This window comes from Palaemon carinicauda, unplaced genomic scaffold, assembly GCF_036898095.1.
Source record: "Palaemon carinicauda isolate YSFRI2023 unplaced genomic scaffold, ASM3689809v2 scaffold196, whole genome shotgun sequence".
Classification (NCBI taxonomy): Eukaryota; Metazoa; Arthropoda; class Malacostraca; order Decapoda; family Palaemonidae; genus Palaemon; species Palaemon carinicauda.
Window position 1 is genome coordinate 130,838 of NW_027169545.1, and position 27,609 is coordinate 158,446.

Genomic DNA, 27,609 nt, shown 5'->3' on the forward strand with positions numbered 1-27,609 from the left:
TCCTTCCTCTTTCTGTTCTGGGCATTTTATCAAGCCAGTCTTCTTTCCTTGGCCCTCATCGCTCCCTTCTGGCCTCGGAAGGACTGGTTCCCAGACCTTTTTGAGGTCCTAGTTAACCCTCCTGTTAGATTGCTAGAGAGACCAGATCTATTCAAACAGCCTCACTTTCATTGTCTTCATCAAGGGCTCCACACGATTCATCTTCATGCTTGGAGCCTGCCAGGAGGTTCTCAAGGTAAAAAGGCTTTTCATCTAGTTAGCCTAAGCCATGTGATGCTCTACATGTCGAGTTTATCAAGTTAAATAGGCAATTTTTTTTTTAATGCTGGTGCTAGATGAAAGGCCATTCTTCCTCCAGACTCTCTCAGCCTAAAATTGCAGAATTCCTGGTCCATCTTCACAGGGATGAAGGGTATCTGTAGGTCTTAGGAAGGCACTGGACAACACAAAGGTAACCAGAAAGAAAAAACTTATGTTAGTAATATTAATTTGCTAACAGTAGAACCAAAGCAAAGGCAGAGGGGGTGATATGGAACAGTTTATGTTAAGTGTTCGTGTCTGTGCAAGATAACTATAAAGCATTTTGCTGTTTATAATTCTGGAGGAAGGCTCAGATTTTGATGGTGACTGGAGAGGAAGTACAGTAAATGAAATAAGACATTGGATGAAATGTCTGTCTCTTTGAAGAGCAAGGGGAAAACTATATAAAGAATAAAACCAACTATGTCATAGGAAATACTGTGGATTATAGAATCTACAGAGGATATGAGATTTTTAGATGCCTGAAATGTGTAACAAGAACAGATAGAACACCCATCAAAGTCTGTGGTTTGTATGTTTAGGAAAAATGCAAATTACATAACTTTATGAATTTATTTTTTTTCAATATTAAACTTAGCCGGTGATTATATAAGCTGCAGCTCTGCTGCCCGACAGAAAAACTCTACGTTCAAAATACGCCAGCGATCGCTATGCAGGTAGGGGGTGTACATCAACAGCGCCATCTGTCGAGCAGGTACTCAGTACTCAATGTAAACACAGAACTCAATTTTCTCTCTGTCGTGCCACCGGCAAGACCTACTAAATTCGCTGTTGCTTACTGGATTGGTTTTCACATATTTTGGTGAAGTACACATTTCTAGTTATTAGCTTTCGCTTTGCAGACGTTATCTTCAATACATCCTTGCATTCTTTTATTGATTTTGGATTATTTGTTGACGACTTTGGATAGATTTTGAATTCCCCTTTGACTAATTCAAGATGGCTGACCCTTCTCAAGTCCCAAAATTCAGGAAATGTAATGCTAGGGACTGTTCAAGGCGTCTTCCGAAGGCCTCTATCGATCCTCACACCGTTTGTTCCAATTGTCGGGATAAGACCTGTCAATTGGAAGATCGATGTGAGGAATGCATTGGGCTTTCGGAATTCGATTTCATCGAATTCCAGAAATACACACGTAGGCTAGAGAGAGATAGAGTCAGGAGAAGTTCATCTCGCTCCGTTGATTTTTCCTCTCCTCATGCCCCACAACCTATTCCTTCCCCTGTAGTGGTTGCTCCTGATCCCCCTTCTAGCACTCAACAACCTTCGATGGCAGATATGATGCGTGCCATCCAGGCTCTGGGTGAGAGAGTCGAGTCATTGGCGAGTGACCGTAACCAACTCATGGCAGACGTCAAGGAGTTGAAGTGTAAGAGTGCAGTGGGTAGTGACAAAGTGAGTGGTAGTGTTGTGGAAAGTGTTGTAGATGGTGTTGCGCTTGAGGGTTCGTCTGTTCGTGCCTGTCGTCCTCCCAGTCCGGGACCTCTTGCAAGCTCCCAAGCCCAGGGGAGAAGCAATGTCGTACGACCAAAGGGTTCGAGAGGCTTTAATCAGCGAACAGACGTTCCCTCCGTGGTTTCGGACGTATCTAACCAAGATCGCCCCACCCACACGAAGACGAGAGAGCCCATTTATTCCTCGTCTGCGGAAGATGTTTCTCGAAAGAAACCATGGACCAAGGTCTCGCGGCCTCTTAAACGCAAGTCGGTCCCTTCCGCGCAAGTCCAACGGCCCAGTTGTAGCCACTGGGTCAGTTCGGACTCGCTGCAGTCTTCCGACGACTGCACACCTCCTAAGAGAGGCAAAGCGGTACCGCATCAGGCAGTAACACCGTCTGTTGCCGCACCTGCTACTGTAGACCCTAAGTGGTCTTTGCTGCAGACCATGCAGACACAGTTAACGTCTTTAATGCAGGACTTTCGTGCGGAGAAGGTTGACGCTGCACCAACCGCTAGCCTACAACCACCCACGGTTGTGCGTCCAGTGGACGCTGAGGCTACCTTCTCCCGCACTCCAGCTGTGAGAGTCCCGCCACCCATGCGTTCCAGTGTACCCTGCCAGCCGCATGTTGACGTTCAGCGACGCACGGAACCTTCCGTTGACGTTCGCGAGTTACAACAACAACCTAAGTTGTTTTGTTTTGACGTGGTGCGTCAACCTCCGCAACCCAGTGTGGTTACCACTACTCGCCCACAGCAGACTAGACAGTCTGGAGTAGACGCTTTGCGCCCCCGCGCTGCTATGGTTGTTGCCAGCTCACAGACTGGGCAACAGTTCCATGACGTTGCGTCCGGTTCAGTCACGCATGCACCCGTGCTGCCGGACTCAGCTGACCAGCCTATTCCTACTCCTTTGCCGCTTCCTCCTCAGTATTCAGATGATGGACTCTCTGATGATGACGACGCTGCACACATTGACGACCTGCATACGGACATCGACGAACCCAAGACCACGCAACCCTCCTTGGACTTTAGGAAAGTTCTTGCACTGTTCAGGGAGATGTTTCCTGATCAGTTTGTTTCTGCGGCCCCACGCTCTCCTCCATCTGAGTTCGCTTTAGGCACGCAGTCATCCGCGCCTGCCTTTACGAAGCTCGTCCTCGCCCGCTCGTCTAAGAGAGCTTTACGAGTTTTAGGAGAATGGATGCAGTCCAAAAAGCACCTTGGGAAGACAGCATTCACGTTTCCCCCTGCGAGACTCTCTTCCAGATCGAGCGTCTGGTATGCCACGGGAGAAGTTCTCGGCTTGGGAGTTCCTGCCTCTGCCCAGGGCGACTTCTCAAGTCTAGTAGACTCTCCCCGCAGGCTAGCCATGAGACGCTCCAAGATTTGTTGGTCTCCTTCAGACTTAGACCATCTGTTGAAAGGAGTGTTCAGAGCCTTCGAGGTTTTTAACTTTTTGGATTGGTGTTTGGGAGCGTTGAGCAGGAAGACCTCCCCTTCTGACAAGGAAACTTCCATGCTTATTATGTCCTGCATGGACAAGGCCATACGGGACGGTTCCAGTGAGCTTGCGGCTTCGTTCGTTTCCGGGGTCCTCAAGAAACGGGAAAACCTTTGCTCCTTCTTGTCAGCTGGAGTAACACAGTGTCAGAGATCGGAACTTATGTTTGCTCCTCTCTCAAAGTGCCTTTTCCCAGAGGAGTTGATAAAGGAGATTGCTGCCTCCTTGATTCAAAAAGACACGCATGACCTGGTTGCGTCCTCTGCCCGCAAAGCCACCCCTTTGCCTACCTTGTCTAGACCCAGGATGGACACTCCAGCGTCCAGATTCATTCCGCCCTTTCGTGGCAGAGCCTCCAGCAGAGGAGGTGCTCGTGCCGAAGGGAGACGTGGGAATAAGAAGAAAGGTACCAAGTCCTTTAAGGGCAGAGTCTGACTGCCACTTTCTTCAGACAGCAGTGGGAGCCAGACTCAAGAACTTCTGGCAGTCCTGGGAGAAAAGGGGCGCAGATGCACAATCTGTGAAGTTGCTCAGAGAAGGGTACAAGATCCCGTTTGTACGCAAACCCCCTCTAGCAACGTCTCCCTTCGATCTCTCTCCCAGGTACAGAGAGGAGGACAAGAGACTAGCTTTGAAGCAAGAGGTGTCTCTCTTACTAGAAAAGGGAGCGGTAGTCAAAGTCCGGGACCATCAATCCCCGGGCTTCTACAACCGTCTCTTCTTAGTGGTAAAGAAGACAGGAGGGTGGAGGCCGGTGCTAGACGTCAGTGCTCTGAATGTCTTTGTCACAAAGCAGACGTTCGCCATGGAGACCACAAAGTCTGTTCTAGCAGCGGTCAGGAAGGAAGACTGGATGGTCTCTTTAGACCTAAGGGACGCTTACTTTCACGTCCCCATCCACCCAGATTCCCAACCTTTTCTGAGGTTCGTTTACGAAAAGGTTGTCTACCAATTTCAAGCCCTGTGCTTTGGCCTAAGCACGGCTCCTCTTGTCTTTACGAAACTGATGAGGAATATTGCCAAATTCCTGCACTTAGCGGACATCAGAGCCTCCCTCTATTTGGACGACTGGCTTCTAAGAGCTTCTTCCAGTCGTCGCTGTCTGGAGAATCTAAAGTGGACTCTAGATCTGACCAAGGAATTGGGTCTCCTGGTCAATATGGAAAAGTCCCAACTGGTCCCATCCCAAGCTATAGTGTACTTAGGGATGGAGATTCACAGTCAAGCTTTTCGGGCTTTTCTGTCGGCCCCCAGAACAAGTCAAGCCCAAGGATGCATCCAGAACATGCTAAAGAAGGACCGATGTTCAGTCAGACAGTGGATGAGTCTGATAGGGACGCTTTCATCCCTGGAACAGTTCATTGCGTTAGGGAGACTGCACCTCCGTCCCCTTCAATTTCACCTAGCTGTTCACTGGAAAAAGGACAAGACGCTAGAAGCGGTCTCGATCCCCATTTCCGAGAAGATGAAGTCATCACTGACTTGGTGGAAGGACAACATCAACCTCAGAGAGGGTCTGCCCCTGGCTGTTCAGACCCCCAACCACGTTCTCTTCTCGGACGCATCGGACACGGGCTGGGGTGCGACATTAGACGGTCGGGAATGCTCGGGAACTTGGAACTCGAATCAAAGAACGTTACATATCAACTGCAAGGAGCTACTGGCAGTTCATCTGGCCTTGAAAAGCTTCAAGTCCCTCCTTCTAGGCAAGGTGGTGGAGGTGAACTCAGACAACACCACGGCCTTGGCGTACATCTCCAAGCAAGGAGGGACCCATTCTATGACGTTGTACGAGATCGCAAGGGACCTCCTCACCTGGTCAAGAGATCTAAACCTTTCTCTAGTAACGAGGTTCATTCAAGGCAACATGAATGTCATGGCGGATTGCCTCAGTCGGAAGGGTCAAATCATCCCAACAGAATGGACCCTACACAAGGATGTGTGCAAGAGACTATGGGCCACATGGGGCCAACCTACCATAGATCTCTTTGCAACCTCGATGACCAAGAGGCTCCCAATTTATTACTCGCCAATCCCGGACCCAGCAGCAGTTCATATAGATGCCTTTCTACTGGATTGGTCCCATCTAGACCTTTATGCATTCCCCCCGTTCAAGATTGTCGACAAGGTACTGCAGAAGTTCGCCTCTCACGAAGGGACAAGGTTGACGTTAGTTGCTCCCCTCTGGCCCGCGAGAGAATGGTTCACCGAGGTACTTCAATGGCTGGTGGACGTTCCCAGAACTCTTCCTCTAAGAGTGGACCTTCTACGTCAGCCACACGTAAAGAAGGTACACCCAAGCCTCCACGCTCTTCGTCTGACTGCCTTCAGACTATCGAAAGACTCTTGAGAGCTAGAGGCTTTTCGAAGGAGGCAGCCAGGGCGATTGCTAGAGCAAGGAGGACATCCACTCTTAGAGTCTACCAGTCGAAGTGGGAAGTCTTCCGAAACTGGTGCAAGTCGGTATCAGTATCCTCAACCAGTACCTCTGTAACCCAAATAGCTGACTTCCTATTATACCTGAGGAAGGAAAGATCTCTTTCAGCTCCCACGATCAAAGGTTACAGAAGCATGTTGGCAGCAGTCTTCCGTCACAGAGGCTTAGATATTTCTAACAACAAAGATCTACAGGACCTCCTTAAGTCTTTTGAGACCTCGAAGGAGCGTCGTTTGGCTACACCGGGTTGGAATTTAGACGTGGTACTAAGATTCCTTATGTCAGAAAGGTTCGAGCCACTACAATCAGCCTCCTTTAAAGATCTCACTTTAAAGACTCTTTTCCTCGTTTGCTTAGCAACAGCTAAAAGAGTCAGTGAGATACACGCCTTCAGCAGGAACATCGGATTTTCATCTGAAACGGCTACATGTTCTTTACAGCTTGGTTTTCTAGCCAAAAACGAGCTACCTTCTCGTCCTTGGCCGAAATCGTTCGATATTCCAAGCCTTTCAAATTTGGTTGGAAATGAACTAGAAAGAGTCTTATGCCCTGTTAGAGCTCTTAAGTTCTATTTAAGACGAACTAAACCTTTACGAGGACAGTCAGAAGCTTTATGGTGTGCTATTAAGAAACCTTCTTTACCTATGTCAAAGAATGCAGTTTCCTATTATATCAGACTGTTGATACGAGAAGCTCATTCCCATCTGAATGAGGAAGACCATGCTTTGCTGAAGGTAAGGACACATGAAGTTAGAGCTGTCGCAACTTCAGTGGCCTTTAAACAAAATAGATCTCTGCAGAGTATAATGGACGCAACCTATTGGAGAAGCAAGTCAGTGTTCGAGTCTTTTTATCTTAAAGATGTCCAGTCTCTTTACGAGAACTGCTACACCCTGGGACCATTCGTAGCAGCGAGTGCAGTAGTGGGTGAGGGCTCAACCACTACATTCCCCTAATTCCATAACCTTTTTTAATCTTTCTCTTGAAATGTTTTTTATTGTTGTTTTTTGGGTTGTCCGGAAGGCTAAGAAGCCTTTCGCATCCTGGTTGATTTGGCGGGTGGTCAAATTCTTTTCTTGAGAAGCGCCTAGATTAGAGGTTTTGATGAGGTCCTTTAGTATGGGTGGCAACCCTTGATACTTCAGCTCCTAGGAGTCGCTCAGCATCCTAAGAGGATCGCGAGGCTCAGTAAGGAAGACGTACTTAAAAAGGCAGAGTAATTGTTCAAGTCGACTTCCTTACCAGGTACTTATTTATTTTATGTTTGTTATTTTGAATAACTGCTAAAATGAAATACAAAATACTTAGCTCATAATAATGTAAACAAGTAATGCTGGTCTCTACCCACCCCCCTGGGTGTGAATCAGCTTATATAATCACCGGCTAAGTTTAATATTGAAAAATGTTATTTTTATTAATAAAATAAATTTTTGAATATACTTACCCGGTGATTATATATTAAAGGACCCTCCCTTCCTCCCCAATAGAGACCCAGTGGACCGAGGAGAAAATTGAGTTCCGTGTTTACATTGAGTACTGGGTACCTGCTCGACAGATGGCGCTGTTGATGTACACCCCCTACCTGCATAGCGATCGCTGGCGTATTTTGAACGTAGAGTTTTTCTGTCGGGCAGCAGAGCTGGCAGCTTATATAATCACCGGGTAAGTATATTCAAAAATTTATTTTATTAATAAAAATAACATATTTCTAGAAAATTCCATTATTTTTATTGGGTTTTGCTCTTCAACTGATTGTAGTTTTCTATTCTTCCAGACTTTTCATCCCAAAGGAAGGAATCATCCACTTCTTGCTGCTAAAGCTTGTAAGCTACTGAAGGTATATGCCAGAGACATAAGACTGGAAAAGAAAGGGTTATGTTGGAAGTTTTTGTTGTACAGTATGATGTCTGAGAATAGGAAGTTTAGTCTTAATTTCCTCTTTGAAGTCTATTGAAAATAATATTAAGGGGTGTTTCATCTTGTGATAGGGAGAGGATGATGAATTCTGAACCACCTTTTGAATTTTCAATGAAAAGTGAAATTGAAGATCTATTTTCACCTGCAGTCGATCCAAAAAATAATGATACGTCTGAAAGTGTTGCTCTCTTTAATGATGGCGCTCTTTTCTTGGATCCAAAAATGGAAGTCAAAGTAGAGCCAGAAATATTTGATTCTAGCGAAAGCAACTTAACAAATTCCTACGGGTACGATGCATCGGTGAGTGAAAACGGTTCATTAAGTTGTAAAGAGAATGTCGATGATGAGGAAAGTGTAGACACTTACTTAGGGACAGCTGTGAAAGAGGATAAAGGAAAAGAAAAAGGAAGACTTTCATGTGTAATCAGTGGAAGAGAATTATTACAGAAAGATGTTTTGAATCAAGAGGTGAATCAAATAAAGGAGAAGCAGATAAAAAAAAAGGATCTTTGGTAATGGTAAGGCCAGTGCTCTAGGTAGAAAGCGATGCACATGCAGTGAATGTGGGAAAACGTTTTCTAATGAATTTAATCTTACTGTGCATTTAAGAATTCACACGGGAGAGAAGCCATACAAATGCAATGTCTGTAGCAAAGCATTTAATGCAAAATCACCTCTCACTAAACATTTAAGAATTCACACGGGAGAGAAGCCATACAAGTGCAATATCTGTAGCAAAACATTTAATACAAAATCATATCTCACTATACATTTAAGAGTTCACACGGGAGAGAAGCCATACAAGTGCGATGTCTGTAGCAAAACATTTATCAATAAAAGTTATCTCACTGTACATTCAAGACTTCACACAGGAGAGAAGCCATACAAGTGCGATGTCTGTAGCAAAACATTTAATACAAAATCAAATCTCACTACACATTTAAGAATTCACACGGGAGAGATGCCATACAAGTGCGATGTCTGTAACAAAACATTTAATAGGAAATCACATCTCACTATACATTCAAGAATTCACACGGGAGAGATGCCATACAAGTGCAATGTCTGTAGCAAAACATTCACTAGAAAATCAAATCTCACTACACATTCAAGAATTCACACAGGAGAGAGGCCATACAAATGCAACGTCTGTAGCAAATTCTTTACTTCGAAAAAATATCTCACTAGACATAAGAAATCACATGAGAGATCTATTCCAATATCATGAGTGTGGCAAAATAAATCATTTAAAACAGAGTCTCTATAAACATTTAAGAACTCACATGGAAGAAAAACCATTCATGTGCACGGACTGTGGTAAAGCATTTTGCTCTGAAGGTTTCCTCAAGAATCATCATAGAAGGAGGTGCTATAAAATCTGATATTGTGATCTGGAATAAAGAAAAAAAAAACAACAAAGATTATAGATGTGAGAGTTCTTACCCCTTCGCACGATTGCTTAAGCTGTTAGCTCTCAGAGTCGACAAGGTGACATGATGCCTCCAAACAGCTCATGCGAAGAACAGAGTAGACCCCCCCTCCCCCGGTCAGGCATTAGCCAGTTAGTTTTTTGGACTTGCAGCCACCTAACGGTGAGTCTCCACTGTAAATATGGTAAGGGTTTGTATTAATTTCTTAGGTTACTTAAAGGGTTATTTTTATTGATTTAAAAACCAGATTATTAGTTTATTTGGAAGATTTAATTCAGGAAAAATAAGGATACAAACTCTGATAGTATTTGAAACTATTCATCATATTGTAACATTTTCACAGTATCTGTATTTAGAATTATTTCAATTTAAGGTAAATAAATTTTTTCATTATTTGTGTGTTTTATAATTTCATAATCTTTGAGAGAGAGAGAGAGAGAGAGAGAGAGAGAGAGAGAGAGAGAGAGAGAGAGAGAGAGAGAGAGATATGTTAAATTTGAGTAGATTAAGGAGGTAGTGGAAGATCAAATAAGAGAACCATATGAGAGATGTTAGGGAAAAATATCATAGAAATATGGAATAAATATGATATTGAAATAGAAGAAGTAAGAAAGTATGAAAAGCAAGAACTCTAAAATGAAATAAAAAGTAAAGTGGCAAATGAAATTAAAAAAGAATAGAAGAACAGAAAGCAGAGATGACCAAGTAAGAAAGTATTAAAAGTAAGAACTCGAAAAAGTAAAGTGGCAAATAAAAAAAAGTAGAAGAACAGAAAGCAGAGATGACCAAATTGAGGTTTATGTATAGTAATGGTAGAAGAGATTTCATAGGAGAACTTGACACTGATGAGGTTGTAATAGTTATGAAAACAAGGTTAAATACGCTAGAATTAAAGGAAGATTATAGAAATAGGAATGATGATAATAGGCTTTGTGTGTTGTGTAGGGAGCCAGAGGATACTACCGAGAATATTTTCAACTAACGGGTTAAGGAAATTTAAAAATCCCTACTAAAGAGGTTTCCCGGTATATTAGAAAGGTCTTAGAAGTTTGAAGTAAAAGTGTGCAATCTGTGAAGCTGTCTGTGTAGGAGGTAAACTAATAATAATGAATTTTCTGCAGATTGCAACACTTTTCACGTCATGTGCTCCATCTAGTAGTATGCCCACAATCCAATGTTGTGGAGAGAGCAACGAGGACCCTTGAAGTAGAGACTTCTTGCAAATAGTGACACGGGATTTACATTGTGCCTCAAAATAAGCCATTTATTTAGAGGAGAAGCCAACACCATTGTGAAATTGTGTAATATATAAACTCAACTTGCTGTGACTGGGGATATTTGTGAAAGAAAATGGCAACTGGGCGTTGTGAATCGGAATAAGGTAAGATAACTTGAATCTGTTTCTGGTTACTGATAATTTTGGCGTCTGTTTACAAGACCACGTGTTTTCACTGTTGTTGAGAGAGCATTGAGGAACCTGGAACGTGGACCCTGAATCACTTGCCTTTCGTCTTTTTCAAAAGTGTATTTAATTGGGTTGCCACTATCGCCTGTCAAACCGTCTTTGAGGATTGACTTCTTAAAATATTTTATATTTCCTTGTTTCCTTTCCTCACTGGGCAATTTTCCCTGTTGGGGCCCTTGGGCTTATAGCATTCTGCTTTTCCAACTAGGGTTGTAGCTTAGCATTTAATAATAATAATAACAATAAGCCGTGGGTTCATAAAATATTCTTAGTAATATACGAAAATGTATTTGATTTATAACTGACTTTTTGGGTGAATGTAGCTCGTTGGCATAGGGTAAGATAAGAGCACAGCAGTCTAAGGATACAGCTCCTAGGTTAGGTTAGGTAGGAAACAGAAACATTCGGTTAGGCGATGTTCTTGTGTCTAAAATGTGGTTTATCACTCTGTCCCAACGAACTACAAAGGCTCCGCATCGGGAATGCTCGTCAGAAACATTGTTCGGAACTTTTTGAGTGAAGTGCTCAAGATATCCCTAATCGAATAACAACATATCGCGTCCCTCAGAATTATATTGCCGTTTGTATATACCCACAAATAGTGGTTTTGAGTTTCCATGGGGCTCCCCAAATGGGGTGAAAAGATAAAAAAACAATGTATTGACAGTGGCATGTATATATTAACAAGGAATGCATAAAGAAAAGGCAGGAGATGCGGCATGAAATAGAGAATATAATAAGACTAACCTGGCCGATCTAGATCTATTTTTGCATGACCTAGCAGCGTTGTTCATGGTGTCTTCTTCTTCGGCTCTCCCTGCACGGGCCTGCCGAAATTCGCTCGGTAACGGAATTTTGATGGTCCTACTTCACACACGTCGCAAAATCACAACAAATTATGGTCCTGATGTGAATTTTCAGGTGTCCTACCATTGCATATGGTACTTAACTAACATGTAGAAAAATACGTTCCATCAATGCGAGTGCTGAGGGAAATTGTTTTCATATACAGCTATATTACTTATATCGTCCTGTTTACATTCAATTACATATCTTAATTGCATAAGATAATTTAATTATATATATTAATTGTAATTTACAAAATTATAATTAAAGCATTATCCAAATGACAGGCACCCTAGAGATGAGGATCTAACAAAGCTTATCCAATCAAGAGATTTGTCCAAGGCCCCATAGCTGCGTCTCCACAGGTAATTATGCTTGAATTTATCGTAATTGGTCCAATTATATGTTATTAGTAGTATTTATTTAAGCAGAAAGTTCCTGTTGTTTTATTCCAGTTCATATTTTTTGTAAATTATATTAAATAGGCCAGGGTACGTCACAAATAGGTTTAGACTAGGGTACGTGTTGGGTGCTACTTTAGCGTGAGGTCTACCGCTATATGTACGAAGTGTGTATCGCTAGAATAAATGTGTGGAAATTTGTACTTACCTCGAACTACTTTCTTAGGAGTATTTGGGATCTCCTCCCAACCGACCAGAATTTTGTGTAGTTTACCCTATCTCCGTTTTATATGCGGGGAACCTCTGGCGGAGGAATATGTGCCATGAGGCGACCCGGGGTCAGAGAGCGTGCTCGCTCAGGTCTTGACCTACAGTAAGTTTTCTGGTAGCGTCGTGATTACATCTCGCCGCGCTGATTATTTATAACTTTTGAGAATTGTAAGAGAACCTTACAAACCCACCTAACCTAATCTAGTAGTTCTCAGGTCACAGCCCCTATCCGGGGGCAAGCCCCTCTGGACCCTCCTTCCCAGGTCACAACTGCTAGCTGGACCTCCTATCCAGGTCTCAAACTAAAAGTAAATTACAAATAAATCCTTTTTGTTTTGGCAATCTTTACAGAAGCTTTGCAGTTGAAATGTGCTGGTCTTCCAAAAAAAATTAAGTTAAAATTGGAACTTTGAGGCATTATTCCGCTGTTAATTTCACGAGTAACAATAGCTCTGCACTGAACAGAGAGCATTTCCATCATAGTCAGTTGCCAACTTAAATGAAATTACACAAAATTTTGAAATAGATTGATGTACTTCCCTTAACTTCCCTCTTGGAGACGGCTTTATGTGATGGTGGTTGAGTTGAAACCGATGGGGTAGGTGGGAGAAATATGGCTGTTGTAGAACTACATCCGGGAACTTATGAAGAAGTACTACTTGTAAACTCTTAACCCTTTCACCCCAAAAGGACGTACCGGTACGTTCTTGTAAAACACTGTTAATTACATATTTTTACATAGTTTTGATAATTATATGAGAAACTTCAGGCATTTTCCAAAAGAATGAGACCAACCTGACCTCTCTAGGACAAAAATTAAGCCTGTTACAGCAATTTAAAAAATTATATAGTAAAATGTGCTCAAAATTTAACCTTATGGTGAGGGTAAAAGGGTTTATTGGTTTAAAGAAACCAGCAGACAAATACATCATTGTAAATGCACAGTAAGCTCCCCAAACCCATGGGAAACAACGCATGTGCAAAAAGTTCCCTTCTGTCTCTCAGATGTAAACAATGGGCTTGGAGTGAAAACATATCTCACATTTTGACAGACCAATATGTAAGTTATTATGCTCCAGGCCCCTATTAAACATATAGAGAAAAATACCAAACTAGCCAGCACTCGTTCATTTCTTATAGCGAATTCCAGTTTCGTTGTAAAGTATCTAATGTTTACCATGAAAACCATATCTTTTATGGCTTTAAAAAACAGGTGCACGGTGTAATTATGGTGATTTTTAAATATTTAACTTAGCCGGTGAATATATAATATCTGCAACTCTGTTGCTCGACAGACACATACATAAAAAACTCGCCAGCGATCGCTATGCAGGTTGCGGGTGTGCCCACCAGCGCCAACTGTCGGCCAGATACCACTCTCGGATGTAAACAAAACCTTCAATTTCTTCTCTGTCGACGTGTCGACAAAACGTACTTTTATTCGCTGTTGAACCTGGAGTTTTTCCCATCATATTTGGTGAAGTACTTTAATTTGGTTTGAGCTTTCGCAGTACAGGTGTTTTTTTTCAAATAAATCCTTGAACTCGATTTTGGATAGATTTAATTTTTGATGACAAAGAGAGTATGGACTTTCTTTGACTTTTAAATGGCCGACCCTTCCCTTAGACGGAAGTGTGTTTAGGCTTTTAGCAATTATCTTATCACGTTATAATTTAATTATAGATTTTCCTCTATATATTTTATATCTCACCGCCTTTATTAGGCCTCTTCGATTAACTTTCCATTTATATAAACATAAAAAATAAATTTTAATGATTTGTTTATATGCGACCTTTCCTGAGAGTAGGCGGTCCTAACTTGGAAACCGAAGTTAAACAACGTTGAGCCCTTTCAATCGTAAATAGCTTTTAAAGAGCTAATGATTTAAAACTTTTTAAATGAATATTTTTTAATAGATATTTTATGAAAGATTTTCTTTGAATAGTCTTCGTACTGTTTCAAAGATGAACTAACGTTTAGTTTATGTATGCTACGCAGTTTGCGCTCTATCGATACGATAGAGAGAGAGAGAGTATCACGGTTTCACTTTGCAGAAAGAGTAAATCGATTCTGACGTTTTGTTCATTCTTCTTTCAAAGCTTAAATGTTTTAAATTCTATTTTAAAGGAACTTTTTAATTGAAAAACCTTTCAGTTTTTTCCTTTGGTCAAATAACATGTTTTTTTGACGAAACGTAAGTGGGCTCTTCTCTTCGGTGCGAAATCAAGAGAGAGAGAGAGAGTAACATAGAGACGGAGGGAGAGAGAGAAGAGAAAACGTTCCGTTCAAGCGGGTAACGTTGTTCTCGAGTTACTCTCGTCCCTAGTCTCTGTACGGGGAGAAAGGATAAAACGTTTTTAGTTTTTTATTCTCGTCCCCAGGCAATGTACGGTGAGAGATTGAAAACGTAGTTTTGAATGAACTAGTGTTTAGTCTCTTCCCCAGCGACTGAATTTTTTATCTTAAAATATGTTTACTGTTTTTTGCTGGTATTTATGTGCTTGCATTATACGACTGATTTCGCAATTACTACCTTTTGATGAGGGTAGAATTGCGTGCTTCAGGTAGAAATCAGTAAAAGTTTCGATTTCAGTGAAATAAGTGCAAAACAGAAAATCGTAGTGATAAAGTGATATTGCGCAAAGTGTTATCAGTGTTGCGACCGAGGGTTCGTTTGTTCGTGCCTGTCGTTCGCCTAGTCTGGGACCTCTTGCAAGCTCCCAAGCCCAGGGGAGAAGTAATGTCGTACGACTTATGGGTTCGAGAGGCCTTGATCAGCGAACAGACGTTCCCTCTATGGTATCGGGTGTATCTTACCAAGATCACCCCTACCATAAGGCGAGAGAGACGATTTTCTCCTCGTCATCCGAAGGCTTTTCGCATAAGAAACCTGAAACAAGGTTTTGAGGCCCTTAAGCGAAAGTCAGTCCTTTCAGGACAGGTCCAGCGTCCTGGTTGTAGCCATTAGGACAGCTCTGACCCTATGCAGTCATCGGAAGACTGCTCGCCGCCTAACAAAAGCGTAACACAGACTCCGAGAGTCTTTTTGTTGGCAAGGTTTTGCGGTCACAGACGTTACCCCCGTCTCTTACCGCAACCATTTCCGTTGATCCTAAATGGGTTGTACGGCAAGACATGCAGAATAAGTTTGCCTCCCATATGGAAGACTATTCTGCCGATAAGTCCGTTGAGACTAGCCGTTTATCTCATCGAGATCCTGGCTTTCAACCACCCTAACGTTCCTTTGTGCGTCCTGTTGACGTTGGCGTAGCTATGTCACGTCAGTCAGGTTGTTTAGAACCACACTCGATGCGGTCTCGTGTGGATTTTCAGCCACATTTGGACGTTAGGCCACTTGCTGATGCTCCTGTTGACGTTCAGGACGTTCGCTAACAATCGGAGTTGACTTGTTTTGACGCTGAGCGTCAACCTCCGCATTCTAGAGTTGTTTTGACTGCTCAGTCTAGGCGGTCAAAGCAGTCTCGAGTGGACGCTGTGCGTCCTCACGCACCTGTTGTTGTTGACAGTTCACAGACTGTCAAGCAGTTACATGACGTTGCGTCCTGGTCTCTCGCACCTGTTGTTGTTGACAGTTCACAGACTGTCAAGCAGTTACATGACGTTGCGTCCTGGTCCGCTACTAATGCACCAGTGCGTGTGGACTCTGCTTGTAAAGCATTGCCACCACGGTAGGTCTCTCCCTTGCTTGAGACTCAGCTATTATCGGACAAGGTTCCTTCAGATGAGGAAGTTGCTGTTCCCCCTCCTACTGATATTCCCTTGAGGACTCTGTCAGACGGAGAGGAGCCTAAAGCTGCTTAGCCCTCTATGGACTTTAAATAAATCATGCTGATTTTTAAGGATCTTTGTCCGGATCTTTTTGTAAATGCTGCTCCTCGTTCGCCTAAACGTCAGAGCGTACACTAGGCCTAGCTACTTCGAAGCCGTTGTTTTATAAGCTAATGCTCTCTCGCTCTCCTAGAGAGCTTTACGTTTGCTAGGCGACTGGTTTATCACCAGGAGGAGTTTGGGGGATACAGCCTTTGCTTTCCCTTCTTTTAAACTGGGTTATAGGCGAGAGTCTGATATGACACGAGAGAAGTTCTCGGCTTGGGAGTTCCTGCCTCTGCCCAGATAGACTTCTCAAACCTCATAGACTCTCCCTGGCGCCTGGCCATGAGACGCTCCAAGATTTTACAGATCAACTTCACAGCTGTTTTCGAGCCTTTGAAGTTTTGCTGTACAATTATGTCATGCATAAACAAGGCTTTCAGGGATGGCTCCAATGATCTGACAGCCACGTTCTCTGCAGGAACAAGTCCCTCAGGGATGGCTCCATGATTTGGCAGCCATGTTCACTGCAGGAGTACGTAAGAGGCAAGTGCGCTCAATGTGTTCATTGTCAAGACAATCTTCACGATGAAGTCTTCCAGGCTGTCTTGACAGCATTTATGGAAGGCGACTGGATGGTCTCTCTCGACCTTCAGGAGGCATACTTCCACATTCCTATACACCCGGATTCCCAACCGTTTCTGAGGTTTGTTTACAGGAATGTGGGGTACCAGTTTCGAGCTATCGGGGATCCGAGCCTCCCTGTACTTGGACGACTGGCTTCTCAGAGCATCGTCCAGCCTTCACTGTCTGCAGGATCTACATTGGACGTTGAGTCTGGCCAGGGAGTTGGGACTTGTGGTCAACCTAAAAGTCCCAACTGATCCCATCCCAGATTATTCTATTTTTGGGGATGGAGATTCGCAGTCAAGCCCTGCTCGAAGTCCAACTAATGCTGAAAAGAAAACGTTTATTCAGTCAGGAGTTGGAACAGTCTCGTAGGGACTCTCTCATCCCTGGAGCAGTTTGTCTCACTAGGGAGACTACCCCTTCTTCCTCTCCGGTTCCATCTAGCCTCTCACTGGAACTAGGACAAGACATTAGAGACGGTATCATTCCCAGTCTCCGAACCAATAAAGGCATGCCTGAAATGGTGGGACAGCAATATCAGTCTGAGAGAGGGACTATCCCTAGCAGTCAAGAACCCAAACCACGTGTTGTCCTCAGACGCGTTGGGTTTGGGTTGGGTGCGACCCTGGACGGTCAGGAACGCGCTGGTCTGTGGACCTCAAGTCAGAAGAGCATGCACATCAACGGCAAGGAGCTATTAGTAGTCCACTTGGCCTTGATGATATTAGGAAGCGTCTTCGAAACTAAGTGGTAGAGGTCAACTCAGACAACACCACAACTTTGGCGTACATCTCCAAGCAAGGAGGCACACACTCCTTCACGCTGCTCGAGATCGCAAGGGACCTTCTCTTATGGTCTAGAATTCGAGGCATCTCCCTGTTGACGAGATTCATCCAGGGGGACTTGAACGTCTTGGCAGACTGTCTCAGTCGGAGGGGTCAGGTGATACCCACGGAATGGACCCTCCACAAGGACGTGGGCAAGAGTCTTTGGGCTTCTTAGGGTCAACCAACCATAGACCTCTTTGCCTCCTCGTTGACCAAAAGGTTACCAATCTTTTGCTCTCCAGTCCTAGATACAGAAGCAATCTACATAGACGCGTTTCTACTGGATTGGTCTTTTATGGACTTATATGCATTCCCACCATTCAAGATAGTCAACAAGGTACTGCAGAAGTTCGCCTCTCACGGAGGGACAAGGTTGACGTTGGTTGCTACCCTCTGGCCCGCGAGAGAGTGGTTCACCGAGGTACTTCAATGGCTGGTAGACTTTCCAAGAAGTCTTCCTCTAAGGGTAGATCTGTTACGTCAGCCCCACGTAAAGAATGTCCATCAAAGCCTCCCCGCTCTTCGTCTGACTTCCTTCACACTATCGAAAGACTCTCAAGAGCTAGAGGTTTTTCGAAGGAGGCAGTCAGTGCGATTTCAAGAGCTAGGAGAGCTTCTACCATTAGAGTATACCAGTCGAAGTGGGAAGTCTTTCGAGACTGGTGCAAGTCAGCATCTGTGTCTTCGTCCAGTACCTCTGTAGCCCAAATCGCAGATTTTCTTTTACATCTGAGAAAGGTTCGCTCCCTTTCAGCTCCCACGATTAAGGGCTACAGGAGCATGTTGGCTTCGGTCTTTCGACATAGAGGCTTAGATCTTTCCAACAATAAAGATCTCCAAGATCTCCTTAAGTCTTTCGAGACCTCTAAGGAACGTCGTTTGGCAACTCCTGGATGGAACTTAGACGTGGTCCTAAGGTTCCTCATGTCAGACAGGTTTGAGCCATTACATTCAGCCTCCCTGAAGGATCTCACCCTCAAGACACTTTTCCTAGTGTGCTTGGCTTCGGCTAAAAGGGTCAGTGAACTTCATGCCTTCAGTAAGAACATCGGCTTTTCTACAGAAAAAAGCCACTTGTTCACTTCAACTTGGTTTCCTGGCCAAATGAACTGCCTTCTCGTCCTTGGCCTAAATCTTTTGATATTCCTTGCTCATCAGAGATCGTAGGCAACGAACTGGAAAGAGTATTATGTCCTGTTAGAGCTCTTAAGTTCGATTTAGCTCGTACTAAGTCATTACGAGGGAAATCTGAGGCATTATGGTGCTCAGTTAAGAAACCTTCATTGCCTATGTCAAAGAATTCTTTGTCCTATTTTATCAGATTTTTTTAATACGAGAAGCTCATTCTCACTTGAATGAGAAAGACCGATGTTTGCTTAAGGTTAAGACGCACGAAGTTAGAGATATAGCAACCTCCGTGGCCTTCAAGCAAAATAAATCTCTGCAAAGTATTATGGACGCGACTTCTTGGAGAAACAAGTCAGTGTTCGCGTCATTTTACTTAAAAGATGTCCAGACTCTTTACGAGGACTGCTACACACTGGGTCCATTCGTTGCAGCGAGTGCAGTAGTGGGTGAGGGTTCTACCACTACACTTCCCTAATTCCAATATCCTTTTAATCTGTCTCTTGAAATGTTTTTAATATTGTTTTATGGGTTGTTCGGAAGGCTAAGAAGCCTTTCGCATCCTGATTGATTTGGCGGGTGGTCAAAGTCATTTCTTGAGAGCGCCCAGATTAGGGATTTGATGAGGTCCTGTTGTATGGGTTGCAGCCCTTGATACTTCAGCTCCTGGGAGTCTGTCAGCATCCTAAGAGGATCGCTGGGCTCCGTGAGGAAGACAGACTTACAAGGCAGAGTAATCGTCTAAGTCAACTTCCTCACCAGGTACCTATTTATTTTGGTTTTGTTATATTGATAACTGCCAAAATGAAAAACTTCTTAGCTTATACGCTGTAAACATAATTAACTCTGGTCTCTACCCACCTCCTTGGGTGTGAATCAGCTATTATATATTCACCGGCTAAGTTAAATATTTAAAAATGATATTTTAATTATAAAATAAATTTTTGAATATACTTACCCGGTGAATATATAAATTAAATGACCCTCCCTTCCTCCCCAATAGAGACGCAGTGGGATGAGAAGAAATTGAAGGTTTTGTTTACATCCAAGAGTGGTATCTGGCCGACAGTTGGCGCTGGTGGGCACACCCGCAACCTGCATAGCGATCGCTCGCGAGTTTTTTATGTATGTGTCTGTCGAGCAACAGAGTTGCAGCTATTATATATTCACTGGGTAAGTATATTCAAAAATTTATTTTATAATTAAAATATCATATTTCGATAGAGTCCCACCCTGCATGTACCGCTTACCAGTACATAGGAGCCTGAAGTTTTTCTTTTTTCGCGAGCGAAGCAAAATCCATTAGATTTTACAAAATATTTTAGAAATCTATTGAAATATTAACATAGTTATAGGTATTCTGAATGTTTTTGATAATGATTTCTGGTGGAAAGCCATATTTTTTTTAGTTATGGTGGGTTGACTACCGAGTAATACTAATGAAACACTAATGAAACACGGTCCAAACACTGGAGTTTTTATTTGCTAGGACTTACCGGACGTAGCCTTCTTATATCAGCGGCCATTTCCTCCCGTGTGTATAGAAAATAGACAACAACTAACCTAAACTTCTCCCACCTAACCTAACTTACAAGCCGTGTCCTAACCTACTTACTTATTGGGGGTGCTAATGCCCCCCTGCGACCCCAATTACACGGCCGTATTCATAGTCTGCCTTCATGATACATACAGGCGGCCGCTATCTTACGTACACCCCTACCGGGCTCACAGAAAACGTGCCTTTCCATCTTATTTTCTATGGAGGTGTTGTAGCTTGGTTGATAATATTACAGTAATAATGTTAATAATTACAAAGCATTGTCCTGTCCCTTGTCCCTGGTATTCATGAGAAACTTTTAAACTGGTTTTATTGAAAGTAATTGCTGCCTTAGTGGCGTTAATTTTGTAATTGACTTTTTGTATTGTTCTTATTATCTTTTTCTCTTCATTGCTCTAATCTGCCAGTACCGGGGATAGGGACATTTTCCAGAGGAAGGTGATGGAGTCCATATTCCTTCACAATTCTTCTTTAAGATATCACTACATATTACAAAAGTACAGATAATAAGTATAAAGTATGTCTTTACCGTGAAACACTATCACAATGTAGATGTGTTGCAGGCTTTGCTGTCCTTGGGTGTTGCTGGACTTCCTTCTAAGGAAGTCTTTCTTAAGCTCCTTCAGCTGGGTTCCCAGAGTAATCCTGTTCCTGCTGCCCCTGTTGTTACCGTCTCTTCTCCTGTCGATGCATAGTCTGTGTGAAGCCCATCTGTTGCCTTCTCCATCTAGTGTTGTTCATGACCCTCGCACTCATTTGCCCTCCCTTCGACGGCTACCTGCTGATGACGAGCCCTCCCATCACCCTCAGACCTCCACGTCTTCTAGGGATCACAGCCCTCTACATTCGTCATTCGCCATGCAGAGCTCCTGTTCGCAAGATCGCTAATATTCTCGTCGTTCTCCTGTTCGTGATCGTTAGTGTTCTCAGGATCATCACTTGCTGGCTCGTGCTAGTCACTCCAGTGGTCTTAAGACCATCCCCAGGGAACGTGGTTCGAGTTCTCAGGTCTCTTGAGAGACCTCCCTATGAACCATTGCGGAAGGCAACCGATCGCCACCTAACTTGGAAGACGGTGTTCCTGCTAGCTTTGGCTTCGGCCAAGCGAGTTGATGATCTTCGTGGTCTCTCATACAACATCGCCCATTCAAGGGGATGGGGAGAGTAACATTCAGCTTCGTCCCTGAATTTATTGCTAAGACTCAGAACCCTGGAGTAGCGGAGCCACGATTCAACCCCTTCCGGATTTCTAGTCTCCTTACTGTAACAGATGACCCAGACCATCTCTTACTATGCCCAGTGAGGAGTTTGAGGCTGTATCTTAAGAGAACGGCCACAGCCCGTCGTCGTGTGTCTGGACTATTCGTCAGCACAGGAAGGACCAAAATGAGGGTCACCAAGAACACCATCTCAGCGTGGATTCGCAAGGTCAGAGACCATGCACTGAATCCAGACCCTCCTCCGTCATATCGCCCCAGAGCTCATGATGTCGGGCGTAGCTACATCCCTGGCATTCAAGAGAAACTTCTCAATCTGGGGTGTGGAATCTTCAGACCCCATTCACATCCCACTACCTGCAAGACATAACCCACAGGAGACCCGATATGTTCTCTATTGGTCCTGTGTTAGCTGCACAACAGCTGGTTTAAAACCTCAAACTCCTTATTGGACAAGTAGCAGAAGGTTGAGTGGCATTGTTACCTGGTTTTAGTCTGCGTGAATAAAATGGTTTGACTGGCCCTTATTCTTTTCTTCATTCTCCCCTCTCTTGGGGAAAGCAGCATCCTGTGTTCTATGCATAGCTGACCTCAAACCACTGCAGGTAAACCATGCTCCCTTGTGTACCTAGTATTAAGGCTAATACTGTTGCGTCTTCATCCTGACGAGGTGGTATTGGGAAAGTCCTAGTTACACAGTTTTTCCTTCTAAAGAACTCAGAATAACTATACCAGGACAGTCACACTTCTACATACCTCAACACACAGCTTGCATAGGCCACGGACCTTGCATAGCAAGGTTTTAGAGGGGTGCAGGGACTCCTTATTTTTTGAGTACTGATACACTAAGATAAGGAGCCTCCGGGTAAAGCCAAAAGCTAGATTGGCTGGGACGTCCACCCTTCCTAATGGGTGAGTCACCCCCATTAGATAGCAGGGTTTGTATTTCAGTTACGGAACAAGTGACAAATTCGTAGATAATTTGTATTTTTCCTAACTATACAAACCTTAGCTATTGAAGCAAACTTACCGGCCAGCCGTATCTCCCTTGAAGTCCTACCTCCAAACAAAGTGAGCTAAATCACCGGTGTGTGAGTGGGAGCGGTAGCAAGCTACCTGTCCTACCCCCTGCTAACTAGCGGTGTGGGTAGTTAACCCCCGTTAAAAATTAATGGCTCGTCATTTCAGCATAGTAGAAAGTAATACCCTTAAATAAATAGCCAAGGTTTGTATTGTCAGGAAAAATACAAATTATCTATGAATGTGTCATATCACTTGTCCCCCGTAAGAACTTCCTGCAATGAAAAATGGTGACATATCACTGATGTGTGAGTGGGGGTACCCGGTTATCCCGGATAGCCACTCGACCCTCCCACTACCTAGTGGGTGGGTGGTTGCCACCTTGCATTAAAGTCTTAATGGCTAGTCTTCTAGCTTTGCCGAAAGATAATTCCCATTAAATAATTAAAGGTTTGTATTTTAGGAAAAATACAAATTATCTACGAATTTGTCATATTTTCATTGTGGTCTTCTCCAAGTGATCTTAGTTTTTTATTATACCAGACTTTTCATCCCAAAGGAAGGAATCGTCCACCTCTTGATGCTAAAGCTGGTGAGCTACTGAAGGTATATGCAAGAGACGTAGGACTGGAAAAGAAAGGGTCATGTTAGAAGTTTTTGTTGTACAGTATGATGTCTGAGAATAGGAAGTTTAGTCTTAATTTCCTCTTTGAAGTCTATTGAAAATAATATTAAGGAGTTTGTCATCTTATGATAGGGAGAGGATGATGAATTCTGAACCACCTTTTGAATTTTCAATGAAAAGGGAAATTGAAGATCCACTTTCACTTACAGTCAATCCAGAAAATAATGATACGACTGGCAGTGTTGCTCTCTTTAATGATGGCGCTCTTTTCTTGGAGCCCAAAATAGAAGTCAAAGTAGAGCCAGAAATATTTTATTCTAGCGAAAGAAACTTGAAAAATTCCTACGAGTACGATGCATCAGTGAGTGATAACGGTTCGGGAAGTTGTGAAGGGGACGTCGACGACGAAGAAAATGTACAGACTTGCTTAAGGACAGTTGTGAAAGAGGATAAAGGAAAAGAAAAAGGAAGACTTTTTTGTGCAATCAGTGGAAGAGAATTATTAGCGAAAGATGTTTTGAATCAAGAGGTGAATCAAATAAATGAGAAGCAGATAAAAAAAAGGATCTTTGGTAAGGTTAACTACAATGCTCTTGCTAGGAAGCGATGCACATGCAGTGAATGTGGGAAAGCTTTTCGTGATAGTTATAGTCTTACATTACATTCAAGAATTCACACAGGAGAGAAGCCATACACATGTAATGTCTGTAGCAAAGCATTTACTATAAAAAGAATTCTCACTCGACATGAAGGAATTCATATGGAAGAGAAGCCGTACAAATGTAATGTCTGTAGCAAAACATTTACCTCAAAATGTAGTCTTACTACACATTAAAGAATTCACATGGAAGGGAACCCATACAAATGCAACGTCTGTAGCAAAAAATTTACTACAAAAAAACGTCTTGCTGAACATTTAAGAATTCACACGGGAGAAAAGCCATACAAATGCGATGTCTGTAGCAAAACATTCATTTTGAAAAGCACTCTCATTGTTCATTCAAGAGTTCACACAGGAGAGAAGCCATACAAGTGCGATGTCTGTTGCAAAACATTTTCTTCGAGATGCAGTTTCGCTGCACATTCAACAATTCACACAGGAGAGAACCCATACAAATGTAATGTCTGTAGCAAAACATTAACTAATAAAACACATCTCACTGTACATTTAAGAATTCACACAGGAGAGAAGCCATACAAATGTAATGTCTGTAGCAAAACATTTAATACAAAACAACATCTCACTGAACATTTAAGAATTCACACGGGAGAAAAGCCATACAATTGCGATGTGTGTAGCAAAACATTTACTGCAAAACATAATCTCACTGCACATTTAAGAATCCACACAGGAGAGAGGCAATACAAATGTAGTGTCTGTAGCAAGACATTTATTACAAAACTAAGTCTCACTGCACATTTAAGAATTCACATGGGAGACAAGCCATATAAATGCAATGTCTGTAGCAAAGCATTTTCTTGGAAACAATCTCTCTATAAACATTTAAGAATTCACACGGGAGAGAGGCCATACAAGTACTAAACATAAGAAATCACATGAGAGATCTATTCCAATGTCATGAATGTGGCAAAACATTGGATATAAAAGAAAGACTCGATAAACATTTAAGACGAACTCACATGGAAGGGAAACCAGTCAAGTGCAAGGACTGTGGTAAAGTTTTTTGGTCTAAAAGTTTCATCAAGAATCATTATAGAAGGAGTTACTATAAAATCTGATATTGTGATCTAGAATAAAGAAAAAAAACAGCAAAGATTACAGAAGTGAGAGTTCTTATGCCTTCTCACGATTGCCCAGGCCGTTAGCTCTCAGAGTTGAAGAGGTGACCTGGTGCCTCCAAACAGCTCATGCGAACCATAGAGTAACACCTCAGGTCAGGCACTAGCCAGTTAGTTTTTTGGACTTGCACCCACCTAACAGTGAGTCATCACTGTAAATATCGTAAGGGTTTGTATATAGTGTAGTAATAAATGACAAATTTGGAAAAAATTTGCATTTTCCCTATGTATACAATCCTGGAGCTCTTAACACATACTGGTCCCGCCATCACCTTCCCCCAGAAAGTTCTGCCACAATTGCAAAGTGACATTCAGTTACAAGTACAGGTGTGAGCAGAGTGGTTGGTCCAACTCTCGCACTCCCTTCGCTAAGTAACTAAAAGTTTTACAGCTAGTTCCAGCTGTTGCCAAAAGGCATCTACGCTGTAAAGAGCAAATTTGTCATTTTAGCATAATTATTACTATTAGAAGCCAAGGTGCAAAAGCAAATTGCCACCAACCCAAGGGACCAAATAGTTGATAGTCTGGTGCAGTGAAGAAATGGGAATGTAAAGAATAAACTATATAAGAGAAATGAAAAATTAGATTATTTTAAGATAGATAACAATGTTGAATTAATAAGCATTATAAAAACCAGGAAATGAAACATCGTCAACAGAAAAAACATTTGTACTATGTTTGAGCTTGTAAATATCTACTGATTCAGTTGCAGGGGCAGTAGTTGATTGGCTTGGTCACAGCCTAAATAAAGCTTAGAGAATAATATACAACATTAAGTCTTTTGAAAGAATGTTGGTGACATTGTCTCTTTTTAAAAGTAAGACTGGATGATTCTACCTGCTTCTTGTACTGTAGTGAAGTTATAAATGTTAGCGGGAAGGAAGAATTAAAAGCCAGTCTACTTGTATTGGAATATGAAGTCATGTAATTATTTAGAAATACTATGGTATGGAGATAGCTTCATTCTGGTTGTTGAATATAAGTATAGTAATAAGGTAGAAAAGTATCATTATTTTTAAGATTTTTGTGATTTTGTTGATGTAATCTATTTTATGGTCTTAGGGATTAGTTTAGGTTTTATAATTTCCCATTGGATTGTCCTTGAGAGGAGAATCTTCATTAAAATATCTAAATATTTGGTTTCTCTTTCATTTCCACAATTGCTCTTCTCAAACATTTCAATCTGCATTGGTCTCTCTGGAGAGAGAGTTTCTCGTCAAATGATTTTACAGAATTCTTAGTACAGTACTGTATTCAGGTTTCACAAGAATGAAGTTAAGATTTAAAGATATTTTGCTGAGAAATATTCCAAGTCCCAGGGCTGGGTCTTCTGGGTAAAATCCATAACCCAATTTGTTTAGGAATAAATTCCACAGGTTTCAGTATTAATGTGAGTTTACAAAATTGAATATCTGATGTTATTAATTAAGTTTACAGTATATTGATTGTATTTGTGGTACAGAGCAGTAATCATGTCCTGAGGCTGTCATGGTTTGTTTTTGGAAATATTATTTGTTTGGACTCATAGCTCACTTTGATGTTAACTGTACTAAGTGCAATCATTTGGGTTTAATTTCGGGTCAAGTTTGTTTTCGTTGTTTGCATATGAAAAATAGAAGACTAAAGGATAAAAAGCAATATATTTTATGTAACTTTTAAGAAATATTTCTTTGTTCCGTCACTTTATACAAACCTTCGCTATTTATAGGGATATTACTTTCGGCGAGGCTGGAAAATGAGCCATAAGACTTTTATCGAGGGTTAACTACCCATTTCGCTAGTTTGTGGGGATAGGGGAGTGGGTTGCTTGCTACCGCTCCCTCTCACACATCGGTGATGTAGCTCACTTTGGTTTTGGCTCGTTGTCGTTCTTTATCCTCTCCAAGTTATATTTTGGACTGCCATTAATGGTGTTCGCTTGTTCTTTCTCTTTAATAGTGTGTTTGTGTTGACTTTTACCACCATGCGTACCTGCCCTGGACTTGAAGGCTGGCCCTGCGGTACCTTCATGTCAGCCGTGGACACCGACCACCACACCCATTGTCCCACCTGCAGAGGTCAACGGTGTGATTGTGGTAATAAGTGTAATGAGTGTTGGGAGTGGTCTGCCTACCAGTGTGAAAGGTTTGGGCGTCGGCGGAAGAAGTCAAATCATGATAATTCTCCTTTCAAGATTCCTTTGAAGGGAAAAAAACACAAGACCTTACTTTCTGCCTCCTGACTCCTACTCATTTGCCTCTTCCGAGAGACTGTGGAGCAGTAGCGTAGACCCTTCAATTTGTGGCCAACCCTTGTCCTTGAGAGATGTTGTTGTTTCCCCTAGCGAAGCGGGCTGCCCCACTTCTCCCCGTGGGTGAGACCTTGTCTATGTCTTCTGTTATAGGTGTGGTCATCCTTGGGGCTCCCAGGTCTGCCCTCCAAGGACTCCTTGCTGCAACTTATCCTCTGCGTTGCGAGAGTGCAGCTGTCATTGACTTCAGAGGAGGATCCTCTAATTCCTGTCGACGTTTTGGTGTTAGAGGCATCTTCCGTGGCCACTGCCATGTTTTCCCTGTTCTGTCCATCCTTAGAGGGGGAAACTAAGTCCATCGTCTGTCTCCTGTGAGTGGTTTTTCCCCTCGGAGGAGTTCTCTCATAGAGACTCCTCTTCAGAGGAGTCTCAGAGCGTCTCAGAGCTCGTCTCAGAGCTCCCCCTCCGCTTCACTTGAGAGGATGTCCTTGACCATCGGTGCAGAGGTGCCTCTTCAGCTCTTCAGTCTTGTCTTTGCAGCCTTCTCCCGCCGAGGAGCCTCCGCTATAGTCGTCCTGTGGCCCTTAACCTTCGCCCATTCCTGGTCATTATCCTGATGTTGCTGCCGCTAGTCCTTGGTCATCGACTTCTGTGGATCGTTAGCAATCCCTATTAGTGGATGATCGCTCTTCCAAAGGGCACATCCTAGGTCCAGT

At 42.8% G+C, this 27,609-nt stretch overlaps 1 protein-coding gene across 9 annotated transcripts in view; it reads left to right on the top strand.

Moving 5' to 3' along the window:
- LOC137635913 (zinc finger protein 665-like) overlaps positions 1-27,609 on the top strand; it is a 130,200-nt gene that overhangs the window by 73,474 nt on the left and 29,117 nt on the right. For 3 of the 9 annotated variants that reach the window (XM_068368352.1, XM_068368354.1, XM_068368349.1), the window contains exons 3-4: positions 10,170-10,429; positions 11,647-11,724. The exons of 3 other annotated variants lie outside the window; for them this stretch is intronic. The gene's annotated coding sequence lies outside the window, so the exon portion shown is untranslated. The remainder of the gene's footprint in view (positions 1-10,169; positions 10,430-11,646; positions 11,725-27,609) is intronic. 3 more of the 9 variants (XM_068368353.1, XM_068368355.1, XM_068368350.1) reach the window with 1 other exon arrangement.